Raw genomic sequence first — 18,450 nt, 5'->3', positions numbered from 1 at the left:
CAAGTAGTAAAAATGAAAGTGAAACCTTTTAAGCAGAATACAAGTCTTGGGATCTTTGTGTGTACAGCCTGAGGCTTATTATAATATTCTCTCCTTGGAGGAGAAAACCTATAATGGCAGCAGGTCATAAAAGAGGCCCAGTTTGGGAATATTTTAATGAAGTTCCTCTACGTATGGGTAAGGCAGGCATGTGTGCAAAATGTAAATACTGCAACAAAGAAATGCAAGGCGTGGTGGCCCAGATTAAATGACATCATGAGAAGTGCTTTGATTAAGATGACCAAAGGAACATGTTTGACCAGCCAGGATCTTCAAGTTGGTAAATATTTTGATTTCATCATATTTCATAAAGATTGCCTTGATGAATTATCATATTTGAGCAAAAATATATTTGTTATTATTGCTGTATGTTACTGAAGTAATAATTTGATGCAGTTGTTATAAAGAAATAGAGTTGAAACAAGCAAATATTTATTTTTGGGCAGTACCAAGTGGCAGTGAATACAAAGAGTAATACTAAATAAACAAAAGTGGTATCAATAACAAAATAACACCATTGACTTTTTTGTTTAGGGGAATCTATCATCAACCTGAAAGATTGTGGAAGCTATCCACCTTCGAGATCATCATTTTTCTGTTTTAGTTTCAGAGTTATCTGTCCAGGTTAGTGTTCAGTCACATCATTAACATCACATATCCATATTATATCACCTAAAAGAAAGAAAAAATCTGACCATTTAGGACCCATCATAGATAAGTTTGTGATAAAAACCAGTAGCTTACAAAAAAAAAGGTAATTGATGAAAAAATTGTCCAGTTTGTTTATGTGACAATCGCTTCTCTGTCTGATTGAAAACTCACACTTCAATAATGTAGTTCAGTCTCTGAGACCAGGATACAGTTCACCTAGCTGAGCAGATAATGCAGAGAAACTGCTGGATAAAGTGTATGACAGAAAAATGGAGAAATGTACAACAGGACTAGAGGATAAAATTGTTAACCTAAGTCTTGATGGGTGGATTAATGTCCACAATGATCCTTTTGTATGTGCTTGTATAACAACAGAAGAAGTGAATGTCTTTCTTGCAGAAAAAATTAATCCTTCAGGAAATATATATTCAGCAGAATATTTACAGGAAGTAGCAGCAAAAACTAAAATAAAATGTGAACAAAAAATCAAATGTCTAGTACGCAGTTTAGTCACAGACAATGCTGCAAATGTATCCAAGCTGAGAAGAAATTTAGAAAAGCATGAAGAGAATACCAGGCTAATAGCATATGGTTGCAATGCTCATTTACTTCACCTCCTAGCCATAGATTTCAGTGTCCCAGAAATATAGACTGGTGTCATTAAGATTGCTAAATAGCTTGTACTTCCATAACAATTATTTTACAGTACCAGCTCTGAAAAGAATGGGTGGAACAAAACTAACACTTCATAAGATGTTAGATCAGGGTTGTCCAATGTTGGTCCTTGAGGGCCACAATCTAGTCAAGGTTTCAAGATTTCCCCCAATGAATTTGCGTGAGATCTATTTGCATTCACTGCTTCCATTGTATGCAAATAGATCTCATGCATATTCATTTGGGAAATCCTGAAAACCTGACATGGCAAGGGCCAAGGTTAGACACCCCTGTGTTAGATGGACCTCTGTAGTGGACTATTTTGAACAGTATACAGGAAGGACTGGCCTATTCTGATGACAGTTTGTGAACAAAATCGAGAGAAAATAGATGGCACTGTTATGGTCACAATCCTTAATATTGGACTTAAGAGAAATGTTGAAAATATGCTGAGAATCCTGAAACCCATTCTGAAGCTTTAAACAAAATACAGAAAAATATCTGTTTTGCTTATGCTGTTGAAATTTGGAAGGAACTGACCTCCACACACCCCTCTGACCTATTGATAAGCAATCTAGTGTATCCAGTGAGCCTTCTGACATTTTCCTGAAAGGGACAGATGATGAGATAAGTTAAGAGAACAGAGAAATAACTATTTTAATTAGTGAGATATAGAAGGAAACTCTCCCTGTCTATTTAACTCAATCTCAATAGTGAAATTTTGTCTTTTACTTTCCATATCCTCCCTAGCCATTAATCCTAGTTACTGGAAAAAAAACCTCAAGCAAAAGGCTCAACAAGATAGCATAGTATATAGGCTTCACCTATCTAAGCTAATATACTAAAAGGCTAAGGCATGAGACTGAATTATACAGATATCAGAACTGCTTAAGTTGCTGCCATGTTTGGATGTATGAGGTCATGGGAACCCCTCTTACACTGAGGAAAAGAAGAAACTAGCTTATCATTGTGTATGGTTTCCTCAAGGTACCCTGGCTCCACCAGAACATCACAAGATTGAAGACTAATCATTATCTACAAAGAAGGACTTTGAAAAGAAGCTTGGCCAGGAGATAAAAAAACACATAATAAAAACTTTTCTAGGAACACTCAAAATAAGAAGCTGTAAAAAGAACCAGTTGGACCACTAGATGATAGAGGAATAATGATGGCATTCATGGAAGATAAAGCCATAGCAGACAAAATGAATTATTTGCTTCAGTCTTCACTGAGGAAGATGTGGGGGGAGATAGCCATGCTTGAAATGGTATTTAATAGTAATCAGAGGAACTGAAACAAATCTCTGTAAACCTGAAAGATTTAATGGGGCAATTTGACAAACTAAAGAGTATCAAATCACCTGGACTAGATGGTATACATATCCGAGTACAGATAAAAGTAAAAAAAAAAGAATATTCAGAGGTATTAGTAGTGGTTTGTAATTTATCTCTAAAACCAAATGCAGTATTAGAAGATTGGAGCATGACTAATAATAATAATAACAGTTTATATACTGTAGGACCGTGAAGTTCTATGCGGTTTACAATGATTAGAAATGTTACAGATTGAGTGAATAAACAAAGTTACAGATGGAATGAATAAACAAAGTACAGACTTAGCGATTGGTGGTTCTTACGGTCGTTTGTTAAGGACTAAGATTGAATAGGTTGGTTTCCTAAGTATTTCAGGAATAGATGTGTTTTCAGGCATTTCCTGAATTCTCCATAGGTAGTAATGTAATGCCAGTTTTTGAAAAGAGTTTCAAAAATGACCTGGGAAAATATAGACTAGTGAGTCTGAAGTTGGTGCCAGGGAAAATGGTTGAAACTATCTTAAAGAATACATTTTCTATGCATATACATAGCCAAGAGAAAACTTGCTTCACTAGTCTACTACATTTCTCTGAAGGGGTGAATAAACATGTGGATAAAGGTGAGCAGGTTGATATGTATCTGGATTTTCAAAAGGCATTTGATAAAATACCTCATGTATGGCTGAAACGTCGGTTTTCTCTACACAGACACGGCGAGACCTAGAAATCTGCTACAATGGATTCTTGAGGAAATTAGAAAGTCATGGGATAGGAGACAGTGTCCAACTGCCGATTAAGAACTGGTTAAAAGACTGAAAACAGAGCATGGAGTTAAATGGTCAGTAAATAGTGGAGTTCTTCAGAAATCTGTGCTGGGACTACTGGGTTTTTTTTAACATATTTATGATCTGAAAGTAGGAATAACAGATGTGGTGAGCAGATTTGCTGATGACACAAAGGTATTCAAAGTTGTTAGGTCACAAGTAATGCATGTAGTGAAGAGGAACGCAAACTATATCTCTATGATGCAAGGTTCCATATCAGGAGTCCTTGCCCAGGAAAATAATTTATGTCATCATTGATGCATTGAAGCCCACTACTCAGCACGCAGCAGTGGCTAAGAAAGCAAATAAAAGGTTAGGAATTAGGAAAGGAATGGAGAACAAAACTAAGAATATTATAAAACCTTTCTATTGCTGCATGGTACGACCACACCTCAAATATTTTGCACCATCACATTAACGCAGCACATCAAGACCCTAGTAGTACAGAAAGTGTGTAGCCAGAGTTCACAATTGCTGTTTTGAAACCTGGTGGTGACATAGGCAGGAGTGACAAAGAGATCGAAGCACGACGATTCAAGCTGCATGCATAATGTTGAAAGTCCATTTGCCCTGTAGAAGCGGCCATGACTGACTGAAAAGGGACTAAATAAGATGAAAAAAGAACTAAAGGTTTTGACACAGTCAGCTTAAGTTGTAGAGAATCTGGGTCCCATAAAACCACTGATGTAGCAATTAGTCACTTTTGATGAAAGTTTTTTATGCCAATGATATGGGCGCAGGTGGTTGAGCTTAAGTGAAGGCTTGCCAGAGACCTGAGGCTTTCTCTTTCATCTTATAGTGACTCTTAGTAGTCCTTTTACTAAAGTGCGGTAGCCAATTTAGCGCGCGCTAAAAATTAGCGTGTGCTACATGCTAATGCACGCTAATACGTCCATAGGATATAATGAACACGTTAGCATGTGTTAGCATTTAGCATGTGCTAAAATGACCTAGCGCGCCCTAGTAAGAGAACCCCTAGTCTAAAAGTGGGGTATATCTGTGCATATATATGTATTCATGGTGCTTAAATGTTGACTTTCTCTTTATAGGATTATCTCTATATGCTGTTAATCAGCATTTTAACCTGGGCAGTAAAATTGGCAGGGAATGCATGCTAGCTGCCAATTTGTCCATCTGTTAGTGCACAGGCCCCATTATTAATGAAGCCCTGCCACATTCTAACCACAGTTCAATTAATGAACACGTATTGCTTTGTCCCATATTGCAACCTCAGAGATCTGTATGATAAAATTAGAGAATCTTCATTACATGTACTGTACATTAAAATAATTACGTTTGTAGCATGGGAATTTAACTTTTGATACCAGTTGAGAACTTTTTTTTCTCTTACAACAGATCCTGCTGCTTTTTTAAGGATTTATTTTTTTTCTTTACTAATAAAAATATTGACAGAAACCATTGGGATTGATAGCACTGATAATCCAGATAAAAATGTCTAGATAACTTTATGTAAGTCTCACAAGAAAAAAAATAAATAAAATAACAGTAATACATTTAACAAAACCAAAAAATAATGTTATAAGCCAAGGGGTGGGGCTACCCTGTGAAACACACATTTAATAATCAGTGGAGAAAAAGCCTCAACTCATTCAATGTGAGACGGCAATCCAACCGGATTTCTAGCCGTTTTAATTAAATATCACAGGGAGAAAACTCCACGTTAGAAAAATGTAACTTTCAATATGGGTTATACATCCACCACTGTGCACAGGGAAAATCAACAAGACAAAAGTTACAAAACTTATCTTGACATGCTGGTGTTGTCTTCAGAAACGCTGTAATTCACCAAACCGCTGTTGTTCAACACATAGCTGGTTAATCCCACCCCCCACCCCCTTTTACTTTGCCCAGAGTGCTAAATGCTTTGATGGTCATAGAATTCCTATGAGTGTCAGAGCAGTATCGGAGAATTTAGCACCCCAGACTGCATTAGAAACCTCTACTACAGCTTAGCAAAAAAAAAAGGGGGGGGGAAGGCAAGTGTGATATTCAGAACTTAATTAGCTATGGGTTAATGTATAAAGTTGGAACTGACTTTTATGTGGAACAGCTGTGACTTGGAGAGGAAGGGCTGTAGCTCACTTGTTAAGCTGCTGCCTCTGCACCCAGAGGTTGTGAGATCAAATCCCAGTGCTGCTCCTTATGACACTGGGCAAGTCACTAGGACAGGATTAACTAACCTGACCGATCGGGCCCGACCTGGACAGGTCTGACAAATTCAGCAAACTCCAACATGCAGATGAGGGTGATCAGAGGAACGCTGCCATCTGCATGCATGGATTGCGCTATAGCAATCCCCGCGCATGTGCAGACCCTCTTCTCGAGGGTGAACAATCCCAGTTTTCTGAGGCATTCTTTATAGCTCAAATTCTCCATATCTTTTACTAGCATCTTTATCCCTCTCTCATTTCTCTGCTACCCCCCCTTTCCAGCATCAATGTCTCTCTACTTTCTCATTCCTCTCTCCCCTTTCCCTCATCTGATCTCTCCATTCCACCCTGATCCCCTTCCCCTCCTGTAATCTCCCTGCCAGCTGTTTCCTTCCTTTTTTCTTTCCCCCTTCCCTCCTTTCTTTTTTCCTTCTCCCTTCCCTCCTCCCTCTATCCAACATTAACTCTCTTCCCATCCCTTTCCCTCTTCCCCTCCCAGCAGCATCTCTCCTTCTAACTCCCTCCAAGTCCAGTAACAGCTCTCCCTTTATCCAGCAGCTTCCCAGCCTCCTACAGTGGCTTCCTCCCCTTCCAGCAGCTCTCAGTACTTGCCTGCAGGAAGTTGCCAGTAAATCACTGCCCTGGCAAGTAGGAGAGTTGGTGGGAGGGGAGACAGCCACTGTGAAGGCTCCCCAGGATCTTGCTCGCACACGCTGACCATCTCCCTCCACTTGCACCTGTATCTGCAGCTCTCTCCGTTCTACTTGCAACTTCCCCGCAGCCTCTTCAGCAACTCGGCAGGGGCGGCGATCAAGACAGGCTGCCGACGTCGGGACCTTCACTCTCTGAGTTCCGCCTATTTTGTTTCAACTTCCTGTTTCCTAACAGGCGAGACTCACAGAGGGAAGGCCCCGATGTCGGCAGCCTGTCTTGATCGCCTGAGGCTGGAAGGAACAGCAGTCGTCAGGAACCGCAGTCGGGAGGAAGCACAGTCGGCAGGAAATTTAACTGCCGACTTGATCTTGCCGGCCGTGTACGGACCGGCAGAAATTTTCTGCGGATTGCCACCGGTCCGCGGCCGACGGTTGAAGAACAGTGGTCTAGAATAATGTAAAATAAGCTAAAATGATTAAAAATGGCAAGGAACAGATTTCCGTTACAGTCCTTAGAAGGATTATTATACACCAAATGTGTCTTTAAAAAGAAAGGCCTTTATTATTTTGTGTGGTTTGGAATTCAAGTGGCTAGCCTCCTGGTGGCAACCTTGCTTGTTTTCACTTATCATGTCTTCATTCTCACCTCCTCTCTTCCTTATGTGTCTCAGCTATAACTATAATTATAGCATATAGTTAATTATGGTATGAATGTCATTTAATGTTTTTCCTAAAAATATTAGGCTTCTTTTATGAAGCCATTTAGTGTGGGCAACTGTGGTAACTGCTCCGAAACCCATAGGGATTTAAAGGGCTTTAGGGCCGTTGCAGCACAGCTTTGTAAAAGTGTATGTGTGTGTGTGTGTGTGTGTGTGTGTTTGGGGGGGGGGGGTATTTATATTTTTATATGATTGAGTTTGTAACTTAGGCCACCCTTCCCTTTCATTCCTTTACTCATTTCTTTCTGTATTATTTTAGATTGTGAACTACCCAGCTGTCATGATTTTGTGCTATATTAAATCAATTTGAAACGGTGAACTGTAATAACATAACAAAACATCGGATTTCTAGACCGCATAACCATGAATTCTTTGTGGTTTACAAAAGCTTATTAAAAAGATACAGTGGGAATTGTTAGGTCAGAAATTTTGAGAAAAGGAAAGTTTTCAGTTGTTTTCTAAATTGTTCGTAAGAACAAGATGTAAGCAATAAGTGTTGAAAGTCTCTGTCATGGCGTGCTGCTTGATATGCTAGTGTGTGTTCAAGATAATTCTTACTTTTGCATGTCTTAACTGATGGAAAGACGAAAAGAGCGTGTGACTTTCTGCTGTTCTATGAGATGCTATAAGAAATATATCAACTTAATATGATGGGGCCGATCCAAAAGCAACTTTATAACACAAACATCCCAATTTGAAAACCACACAGGCCTCCACAAGAAGCCAGTGTAGCTCACAATAAAATGGAGTCACGTGATCGTATTTCTTCAGGTCATAGATTAATCTGACCGCGGTATTCCGTATTAATTTGAGTCTGGCCATATTTTTCTTAGTACTTGACAAACAGATGATAGTACAGTAGTCAAGAAGGCTTAACGAGAATTTTTAAGACAGAAATTTCAAAGTAGGGTCTGATGGCACATAATTTCCACAAAGTGTAATATCCCTTACAAATCACAGCATCAATCTGGTTCTTCATGGTCAGATGTCGATCAAAAGCAACACCTAATATTTTGATTGTTGAACATACGGTGTAAGATGATGAATTTATCTTACTTGATGGTTCAATAAAGATCTTTTGTGAAGATGCAAAAAAGAATTTGCGGCCTGTTTTACAAAGCCGCGCTAGCAGTTGCAGCGCGGTAACAGCCCCGAAGCCCATAGAGATTTAAAGGGCTTCGGGGCTATTGCCGTGCGGCAGCCGCAAGCGCAGCTTTGTTAAAACAGGCCTTTGGTCTTATCTTGATTTAATTTCAGTTTAAATTCCTGCATCCAAGAATCCATCAGATTCAGCACGGACTCAATAATTTGAGTACTGTTGGATAAAACTGTACTGCAAGGGATGATAATTGTGATATCATCTGCGAAGCAGAAAACAGGAGAATAATATATACAGGGTGAGGCCCCCCCCAAAAAAAATTCCTGGAGGTTTTTTGCTGCTTTCTCAGCAACCCCTTAGAATTTCAACATAAATTTTACAACTTTATTTGCTGTTACTATCTATATTTAAGTGATAAGTGGAATAGTGCCATCTTTAAACATGGTGAATTTACAGACTTTCAGAATGACTACCCAACGATTTTCACACATTCCAAAATGTTTGCACTGTGATAGACTAATTTTTGAACAGCAACCCTTTGTCATTGATTTTTCTGGCTTTGGGCTTTTTGAATATATGCACACATTAATTTAAAAATATTAATGAAAGTTATCTTTTTAAAAAAACTTTTAGCTTGCTTATGTTTTGTTATTTTGTTGTATCATTATGTCAGTATTTTGTACAAAATTGTACTCTTGTACACATTTCTTTTATTTTAGAAATTGATTTGTACCGTTGATGATTATTAAGTGATATATTTATTGTTAATTTGTTTGGACATATTATCTAATACTTTTTAATCTACCAAACATTATCTAAAACTCATAATTTCACCCTATTCTTATCTCCTAAAGACCTCCACTTCCCTTTGGTAACTCTTTACCCAACATATATTACCTTAAAAATTCTATGTCATCGCTTATTCTATTCCTTCAAATTTTGAATTTAATTTTTGTTTTAGTTTGGATGCAATCCGCCTTGAATCGCAAGGTAACGGCGGAATAGAAATCACTAATGTAATGTAATCACACTTATTGTAAGTTTGAAAATGAATAAAAAATTATTAAAAAAAAAAAAGAAATTGATTTGTATCTACCTCTATATTTCTGTTTTTAATAAGATAAGAACATAAGATCATTTATTGAAATGTAAGCTCTTGTTTTAGTGCTTTTGAGACTCCTGATGCAGGCATTTTTGGGTTTTGCCAAAACACAGCTGTGTTGAGTCACTTTCTGCACCATAGAATTTGCTATTATATTTGAAGATGAAAGATGTTTGGTTCTATATCTGAATGGCTCCCTTAGACTTATTAGCCCACTGTTTGTTTGATGCACTATACAATTACCAATATTTGAAGAAAAAAAAACAGGGGGGGATACTAGATTACTGTTAATGATATCACAATGATGTAGACTTTTGTCTGTGGAGCAGTGTTAGAGGCCTAGCACAAGCTCCACCTAAAGCTGTAAACAATTGCTCCAATGATTGCTGCAGATGATCGAGGATAACCTACCACAAGGACCTGTGCTTTCCCCATTTGTTTTGTCCTACTTTTACTCAAAATGTACAACCTTTTTTATAAAGGCGCGCTAGCGGCTGCGCTTTGCTAACGGCCCCGAAGCCCATAGAGATTTAAAGGGCTTTGGGGCTGTTGTCGTGTGGCTTTGCAAAAGAGGCCGTTAGCCTTGGCCCTTAAATCTAGACTCTAAAGAGAAAGGATGAGCACTTTCAGAATTCACCATGACTGTAAAATTCTGACACATTATATCATTTAAATAGTTGCTTTATTTTGTTTTAGTTGAACATTTTTAACATGCAAAGATTACTAGGTAGTTTGGTAATACTAAAATGTCAGTAATATCAACAAAGCCTAAAATAATAAAATGTTTAATATTAATATGTAAATAGGGTGACTAAGGGGTCCTTTTACAAAGGCACAATAGCGGTTAAACCGCCTGCTGTGCTAGTACCTAACACCTCCATTGACAAGGCATTAGGATTTTAGGCTGCCACGGGGGTTAGCGCATGATGAAATGTCCGACGCGCTAACCCCCATAGCGCGCCTTGATAAAAGGAGACGTAAATACGTACATGAAATTTCTTGTTGACATTCAAATCTGTTGCTTAGAAAACAACATAAAGACTCTAGGGAGGTTGTTGAGTTGTTGTTTTTTTGCCTCACCCTGTAAATAATACATAAAAATAACCATAAGCAGAAAAGATTAAGGGATGAATGTATCATGCAGCGTTAGGGTTTTAAGTTGGGGTAAATGGCCCTTACAGTGACTTAGGGCTAGATTCACGAACCTGCCCGATCGGTACCGCTCCAAAGCTGATTAGGGCAGGTCCGATGAATTCTTGAAACTCTAATATGAAGATGGGGGCCATCGGAGGAACGCCCCCCTTCTGCCAGCACGGATCGCTGGTGTGCGATCCCCACCCACGTGCAGACCATCTGCTTTCCCTGTGCATGCGTTTTGTGTCTGGGTTTCTTTTTTTTATTGCTGGTTTGTTTGGGGTTTTTTAACGCACGCCGACTCTCCTGCTCTCCCCTTCCAGCCAAGCCCTGCTCTTGCCGCCCAACTGCGGCGTGCAGCCCCGCTTTAAACCCGCAGGCTCGCACTGCAGGGAAGGCGGCAGAAAGAGTCACAATTTCTCTTCCTGCCTTCTCTTTCTTTCCCTGCACCCTTGATTATTGTTTTGAAATGTGCTAGAAAGCACTTTTTCTTCAGATCACGCCGTGGCAAAGGCGGGGGAGTATGACTGAAATTTTTCTATTGTTGGAGCTTAGGGCAGAGAGCAAAGCAGGGACAGAAGCTGCACGAAGTTGAACGGTGCTGCAAACCTCTTCCTACGCAGCAAGATTGGGCAGAGAGCAGGGCAATGGAGCAGGAGAATTGGCAGAGACCTGTGCGAATGGTCCCCAGTAGTCGCTTCTATTCTTGATCGACCAGCCCAATCGGTATCCCAAATTTATTTGATGAATCACGTCCCTGCCTACTTTGCATGCGTTTCCCCTCATTTGCATGCACAGATTTGAAGCGGTTCACTGGAGAGTTTGTGAATCGGTCCAAAGGGAAATCTGGTTGCTAAGGGGTTGCAAACCGATCAGTACATGATCAATTTGCTTAGTGAATCTAGCCCTTAAACAGCCCTAACGCTGCAAGACCAAATATAGTGCAATGATATGTTATCTTATGATATGTTAATCAGGTTTTCTATCAATTTATTAGGGTCAAAACAAAAATGATTACTAAATGTATGAAAAAATATGTTTTGTAAATTTTAGTTATTAGTAGGGAAACATCCAGTTCATGTATACCAGAAACAAAGCTGACAACACATAAACCAAAAATTGAAGCGGAGAAAAAATAAACCTCAATTGAGGGAGGTTGGGACTACACAAGTGCCCAACCATCCACTCATCATCACGGGTTTATAAAAAAACTCCGTAAACATATATATGAATAATTGCTTCACTCGTTTTCATTCATACAAAATCTTATATAAATCACTTTTTTTCTTCTTTTTTTCTCCAAAATTATTGTTGTGTATAAACGTCAGTATGTAATGATACCGGCCAGAATCCCAAACTTAACCGAATTAATCAGCAAGGGCTACAGCTTAATTGCATTAGTGTAAGAGTTCTTAAAGGTATGGAGCACACAGTCACAAATAATGCAGAAAAAATACACTCATCTGAAAAAGGCTTTTCACCAGAGGCTTCCAACTCCTACTCCCGACAGAAAAGACTTTCTGTTTCGCCCGACAAAGGCTACTTCAGGGGAAAAAGGCCATCTTCTGTTGTCTCCATGCTTCTTACAATTCATTGGTAGTAAAGCCGACTCCTCTCAAACAGATACACTAATGCAATTAAGCTGTAGCCCTTGCTGATTAATTCGGTTAAGTTTGGGATTCTGGCCGGTATCATTACATACTGACGTTTATACACAACAATAATTTTGGAGAAAAAAAGAAGAAAAAAAGTGATTTATATAAGATTTTGTATGAATGAAAACGAGTGAAGCAATTATTCATATATATGTTTATGGAGATTTTTTATAAACCCGTGATGATGAGTGGATGGTTGGGCACTTGTGTAGTCCCAACCTCCCTCAATTGAGGTTTATTTTTTCTCCGCTTCAATTTTTGGTTTATGTGTTGTCAGCTTTGTTTCTGGTATACATGACCTGGATGTTTCCCTACTAATAACTAAAATTTACAAAACATATTTTTTCATACATTTAGTAATCAGGTTTTCTATTCATTTTTTATCTATTCAGTTCAAGCCTGGATTACATTACAAGAGGTTAAGGCCCAGATTCTATTCCTGTAAACTTTTTATGTAATTTCTGAAAACTTTTATGTAATCTGCCTTGAACCGCAAGGTATTGGCAGAATAGAAATCACTAATGTAATGTAATGTAAACCTGTTTTGACAGCTTTAGCGGCAATTGCATTTGCTGAACCGATGCACAAAAAGGCTTACCACATGTTTTTCCCTTCGATCACCCTTTTTCTGATCCAGCCATGCAAATTAGCTAAAACTAGCCAAGCAATTGATGCACTAACATCACTTGGCTTTGCACAAAGAAGGGTTTTGATGATCCTAAAAATCCGACAGGTGAGGGCTGTTCTGTGCTGGAGGGCACATTTGGAGATCATACAGGCACCCCCCGCAGCCAGCACAGAGAAGAGAGGTCCTTTTTGGCCTCTTCAAAATTACCTGCAAGCCACGGTACGCAGCCCCCAGTCATGAGCCTGTGGGCACAAGTCTAAAGGGGTGTGTGCAAAGGGGCAGGTCATGCTCCTTTTGAGCCCCTTCGGAGCTTGGAGGAGCAGGAAGCAAGGTATTAAGAGCTTTAAAAATATGGGAAGAAGAAAAACTAAGATTACTCCATCTTCTTCTACTATGGGACCTATGGACCGCCATCTATAACCCATATCGGCAACATCTACAGAGGACAAGGTAAACTTATCCTCCCGGTCTGTCTGTCTCCCTCTCTTCTGGTGAACTCTGAAGGGAGGATTGATTCAGCCCCTAAAGTTGGGGAAGAATCTCCTTCCTTACAACTATCAGTGTTGGACGCAAGTATAGATTTTTCAAAGCAAAGTACGGAAACAATAGATTTGCAATGTTTGACTCCTGCTCAGATGGTATCAGGGTCAAATTTAAGGGTTTTTTTTCCCTAAAGATAAGATAATTACCCTACAGGATGTCTGATTAGTGGTGACTCATATTGAAACCTCTTTACAGGGCACTGTTTCTAAACTCTTGTCAGTTTTCATCGGAGATGACCTATAAAGTTACTATTTAGTCAAGAAAGTCTATTTAGATGGGAAATACGTATCAACAGAAATTATGAAAGGTTGGTCAATGTTGAGACCTCCTTGTAATTTTCCCAACTATTCTTATTTATATATAGTATCTATTAACAGACCCTCAGAAATGCCACCAGCCACTCAAATGCATATCATAGTGGTTGGATTTATACATTAATTCCTCACCGGGTCAATCCAACTATTTTTTAAATTTTTTATATTGATGATTTTCAAAAAGTGCATCAGTGCATAGATAAAACTTTTTATAAATATAAAGCTAATACTTAGATTAGCTTAGGTGGTCCATTCTAAGGGATCCTGTCACCGACATGTTTCACCCTGCTCGGGTTTCACCAGGGTTGTAATCCCTAGAACATTAAAACCCATATTAAACAGTAAATCTGTGTAAGGACTAAACTCATTCAAATTATGAAAACCATTTACTTCAAGTTTAGTAAAAATATTACCTCAGTTAGAGTTGGTTTCCCACAACGCGACCAATCCCAAGATTTCAAAATGGCCGCAGTGTGTTACAGCCAAGATTTAAATACCTCCCCTCCAGGAAGTCAGGTGACATCCGGACCACACTTATATGAGGTTTTGTCTGATTCATTTTCATCCCCTAGTTATCTAATGGATAAGTAGGGAGTGTTTTAAAAAATTCGTAGAAGCATCCTTTAGGGAGATTTGACATAAACATAAAAGTTTCCTTTCCTAGTAGGGCTGTCAGCCTGCCCTCTTGCTGATGTCAGCATAGACTCTGCTGACCCACCTGTGCCAGGTGCCCCCCAAGCATCCCCTCCCCCTTCCCCATAAAAAGGTAGGAGGGATGCCCACTCCCTCCTGCCAGCGGAGGTCACCCGATAAACCAAAATCTTGAAACCCCTGCCCCCCCCAATACCTTTCAAGGAAGTTGGGAGCAGGTGGGATGCTCAGTCACTCCTCCTCCAAGGCTCACCTGTCCAAAATATGGCAGGAGGCTGCTTTCAGGGCTTCCCCTGCCTCTCAACTGTTTGGGCTTCCCCTGCCGGCTCTGCGTATGTGTGAGAGTTCTCACAGCGATCAATCAGACAAGAGAGACAGGGATTATGATAAACCTCCATGTGAATCATTTGCATGCATTCATTTTGTACATCAGTAGCTCTTTTGAATCTGCCAAAAATTGGATCAGAGCAGATCCACATGGTCTTACCAATCCTCTTTAGTGCATCTAGCCCTTAGTCAGTTACCGAGGAAGTTACAATGGACAGTTTGACACAGACATTCAATAGAATTGCTAGTACTGGTAGATCAGACTAGTTACTAATACAGATAAGTCATAGTTACAAATACTAGTTATGAATTTAAGTATGTCATCTTTGACTCATTGTTATGTCCCAGGAGTTGCATTAGACTGTTTAAAATGGGCTTTACAATTACCATTTCAGTTACCTCTGGGTTGGCTCCATGTTTTGGTACAAATATACTGCTGAAAAGTTTTCTGAACCTGAGATAGTGGTCACGAGATCGTAGCATAAGTGGTAGTTGGCTCCAGCATTTTGCTAATTGATATTGGATGGATAAGGTAATTTGCCTGGTAGACTATATTGTTACATGCTGGGGATTTTAAGTGGAAAAGATTTCTAGTAGAATATCTGTTGGAGGCATCCTGGAGCAGGACAGTCAACTTTATTAGGTAGTCAGGGGAATTCCCTGTCAGGTTCTTAAAAGCAGTGATGCCTAATTTAAACATGATCCTTGCAGTTTTGGGCAGCCTATGTAGTTTCATTTAGTAGGGCTGTAGGTGTTCCGATTTCCATAGTCCATATATGAGTCTTACTATTTAATTCGCCACGTATTATTAAGTAATAAAATGCAAAGCATGCACACACATCTTTATACTCTCTCTCCCTCTCCTACTTATGTTGTCATTCCTGTCACTAGTGATTTCACGCCTTCTGTGTCTTCGTTTTATCTATATAGATGCCAGAGAACTTTTTGGATTCCCAAGGAGTCGGTGTGTATGCAGCAACTAGGACACCAGCAGAATATATACACAAGGTACTATGTAAGGTCCCCTACCCAAGAGAGTTACTTTAAATATTTCACTCATGAAGAAACAGATTCCCCTGTCACACGTCAGATCAAAGCTGTTTTCACATTATGCAAAGGATTATCTCCTCGCTACCTATGGGACTCTAATGTTACTCAAAACAGATGCTATTCAAAAACACAAATATTATAATACTACATAGGATTATAAAAATGAGAAGCTATTATGCCAATCATCTATTACAAAAATAAAAGTTCTCGGTATGATTAGAGATATTGGAGGTCATTTTAGAAGCATCTACACATTGAAATAGCAGCACTTACAAATCTAGATTGCATAATGTGAAAACATCTGTTTCAAAAAAATCTGCTATTTCAACATACAGATAGATACACTGTGAAGAAAATATTTCAAAGGGACATGGTTTGAATAGGCCAAAAAAGTTTATGTGTAGCTCCCAGTTAGCTTTTGCACAGGCTCTGAGGCAAGCATTAGTACCAAGTGCCTTTTATTTAGATCTGGGGTCCATCCTAAGATTTGGTGGTCTATTATGATAACTCAGGTATCTAACATGGCTGTTCTGACCAATAAGAAGACAATACATCTGCCTAGGGCAGCTCAATTTGGGGGATGGCACTAATACTCAGTCAGTGTGCATATGGAAGACTAGGCCAGTGCAGGGTTTTGAAAATCCACACGTGTGCATGACTTTCCGGGTCTCACTACTTCCAAACTTCCTGTTTCAAGACGGGTGGAACCTAGTGGACCTTGAGCATGAACAGAAGCTCAAGGTCCCCTGCCAACCATAATGAGGATTGCGGAGTAGCCCTACAGAGTGATAGAGAACGCTGCGGCCATTTTAAGCTGCCAGAGACTATGTTGAAGCATGCAAGCATTATGAATCAAGGTATGTAATTAGAATTGGAGCGCTTCCCCTGTTATTATATTGAAATTGGGAGGGAATGCTTAGTTTTTAAATGCTCTTTCTTTATGTTTTGTAGATTTCCCCATCCTGATGAAGTGATAGCGAAACGCGTCGGCTAAAGGGACAGAAATCATATATATAAAAGCTAAGTTGGCTTTATATACATACATAAAGTACATTACATGGATGAAATAAGTAAAAAGAAAAAAATAGTTAAAACGTCATAAATGCTAGGTTGGGATTAATGAGGATCTTATCTCCATGAGTTATGCTACTCGGGTGGCTGTCTGAAAATCCCTGGATACCTGAGCATTGACGTATGCATAGTTAAGCTCACTATAACACTGGTTCTTTATCACTTGTGGAAGTTATATATGAGTTGATTTGGTGAATTGATAAAGAGGAAAGAAGTTTGGAAAATGGCTCGGATGTGAAGGGGGGCACATGACTAAAGTTGTCAGATATACTAGAGCCAGCCCTACAGATTCATAATCAAAAAACATAAAGAACCAAAAATCATCCTAAATTGGCACTTGGACATCCTAATTGCCAGGAAGTCCAAGTGCAGATAATCAACCATCTTTCTGGTCATCTAGTGAGGTGTCCCAGCCTCTGTGCATCCAGAGCACAAGATGAGCATGGTTGAGGCGTGTTATAGGTGGGCTTTGGGCAGTCTCAAGGGCGGGTTAGGCATGGACGTCTTGCAGTGACAAACATTTTTCAAGACATCCTGGATGGAACTTATACATTTGGAACTAGACCTGTTTTAGAAGGTGCCCAAACTGACCAAATGACCACTGCATGCATAATGGTAAGAAATTCCCACACTCCTCCAGTACTCACTGACACCCCCCCTTCCACCACACAAATATGAGAACAAAAAGATGCATACATGTCTCTAAAACAGCAGCATCTGGTATGGGGAAGCCTAGTAGAGCTGCACACAGGTGTCTTAAGAAGCATGGTGGGTGAACCACCACAGTTCTAGTGAACCACAGAGAGGAAGACCTAGGCCCATGAGCCACTCTAACCACTACATTTATGGTAGAATGTGTGATCCCACCCAAAACCTACTATACTGCCATATAGGTGCCACCTGTAGCCATAAGTGTTATTGGGGTGGTACACTGGAGAGTATAGTAGGGTCTTTGGGAGGGGGTTGGGGGCTCTCCATAAATTATAAGGGAGTTATGGTAAGATATACAGCTGGCACCCTTTATGTGAAGCTCAAAGCAGTGCCCTCCCAGGTTTCCTATTGCTCTTTTGGGATGTCTTTGTGACTAGTCCATTGCTATGATGGCCACACCTATGTCCAAATTGTCAGGATTAGGACGTTTTCAACATAAATGCTTTTCTTTTTATAAATCTTTATTCGTTTTTAAAACTCACATTAAGTGTAACATAAAATATAATCATTTTATACTTTAATATCACTTAATCTATCATCAAATAATAGCCAAATTGGGTTAGACCAATGGTCCATCTAGCCCAATATCCTGTTTCTTCAGTGGCCAATCCAGGTCACAAGTAACGGCAGAAATGCAAATAGTAGCAACATGGCCTGAATATGCATGTAAGAGCTAGTACTCTAAACAGGCATGCATGTATCATTGCTACGCACAGTAATATATCAAATGATGCTAAAATGAAATAAATAAATGTGAGTGCCTAGTTTATAGAATTGCCCCTTAGGCACCTATAGGTTTTTATAAAATAGGCCAACCAAGCAAACAGAGAGAAGATTTTGCCTAGTAATAGACCAAAGAAAAAGGCGAGAGAGATGTCCTTCCACCAAATAATATTTATTCTTTATTTGGTGGAGGAAAACACAAAATTAGAAGCAAATGAAATGTCAAAAACAACCAGTTACTTTATTATGGTGAAGAGTCACAAAATCATAAAGGGCTCCTTTTACTAAGCTGCGATAGCATTTTTAGCGCACGCAGAATTGCCACGCGCGGTAAACCCACCCTACGAGGCTAGAACTAATGCCAGCTCAATGCTAGCGTTAGCATCTAGTGCACGCAGCAATTCTACGCGTGCTGAGCG

At 39.5% G+C, this 18,450-nt stretch overlaps 1 long non-coding RNA gene across 1 annotated transcript in view; it reads right to left on the bottom strand.

The window, feature by feature from the left end:
* LOC117353942 overlaps positions 1-17,132 on the bottom strand; it is a 35,404-nt gene extending 18,272 nt beyond the window's left edge. The window contains exons 1-2 of the long non-coding RNA XR_004538071.1: positions 14,346-17,132; positions 10,214-10,305 (exon numbers count right to left, since the gene is read on the bottom strand). This is a non-coding gene — a long non-coding RNA (uncharacterized LOC117353942). The remainder of the gene's footprint in view (positions 1-10,213; positions 10,306-14,345) is intronic.
* Positions 17,133-18,450: the final 1,318 nt, after the last annotated feature.

This window comes from Geotrypetes seraphini, chromosome 2, assembly GCF_902459505.1.
Source record: "Geotrypetes seraphini chromosome 2, aGeoSer1.1, whole genome shotgun sequence".
Taxonomy (NCBI): Eukaryota; Metazoa; Chordata; class Amphibia; order Gymnophiona; family Dermophiidae; genus Geotrypetes; species Geotrypetes seraphini.
The sequence above is the reverse complement of the archived record's forward strand: the minus strand, read 5'-3'. Positions and strand labels throughout refer to the sequence as shown.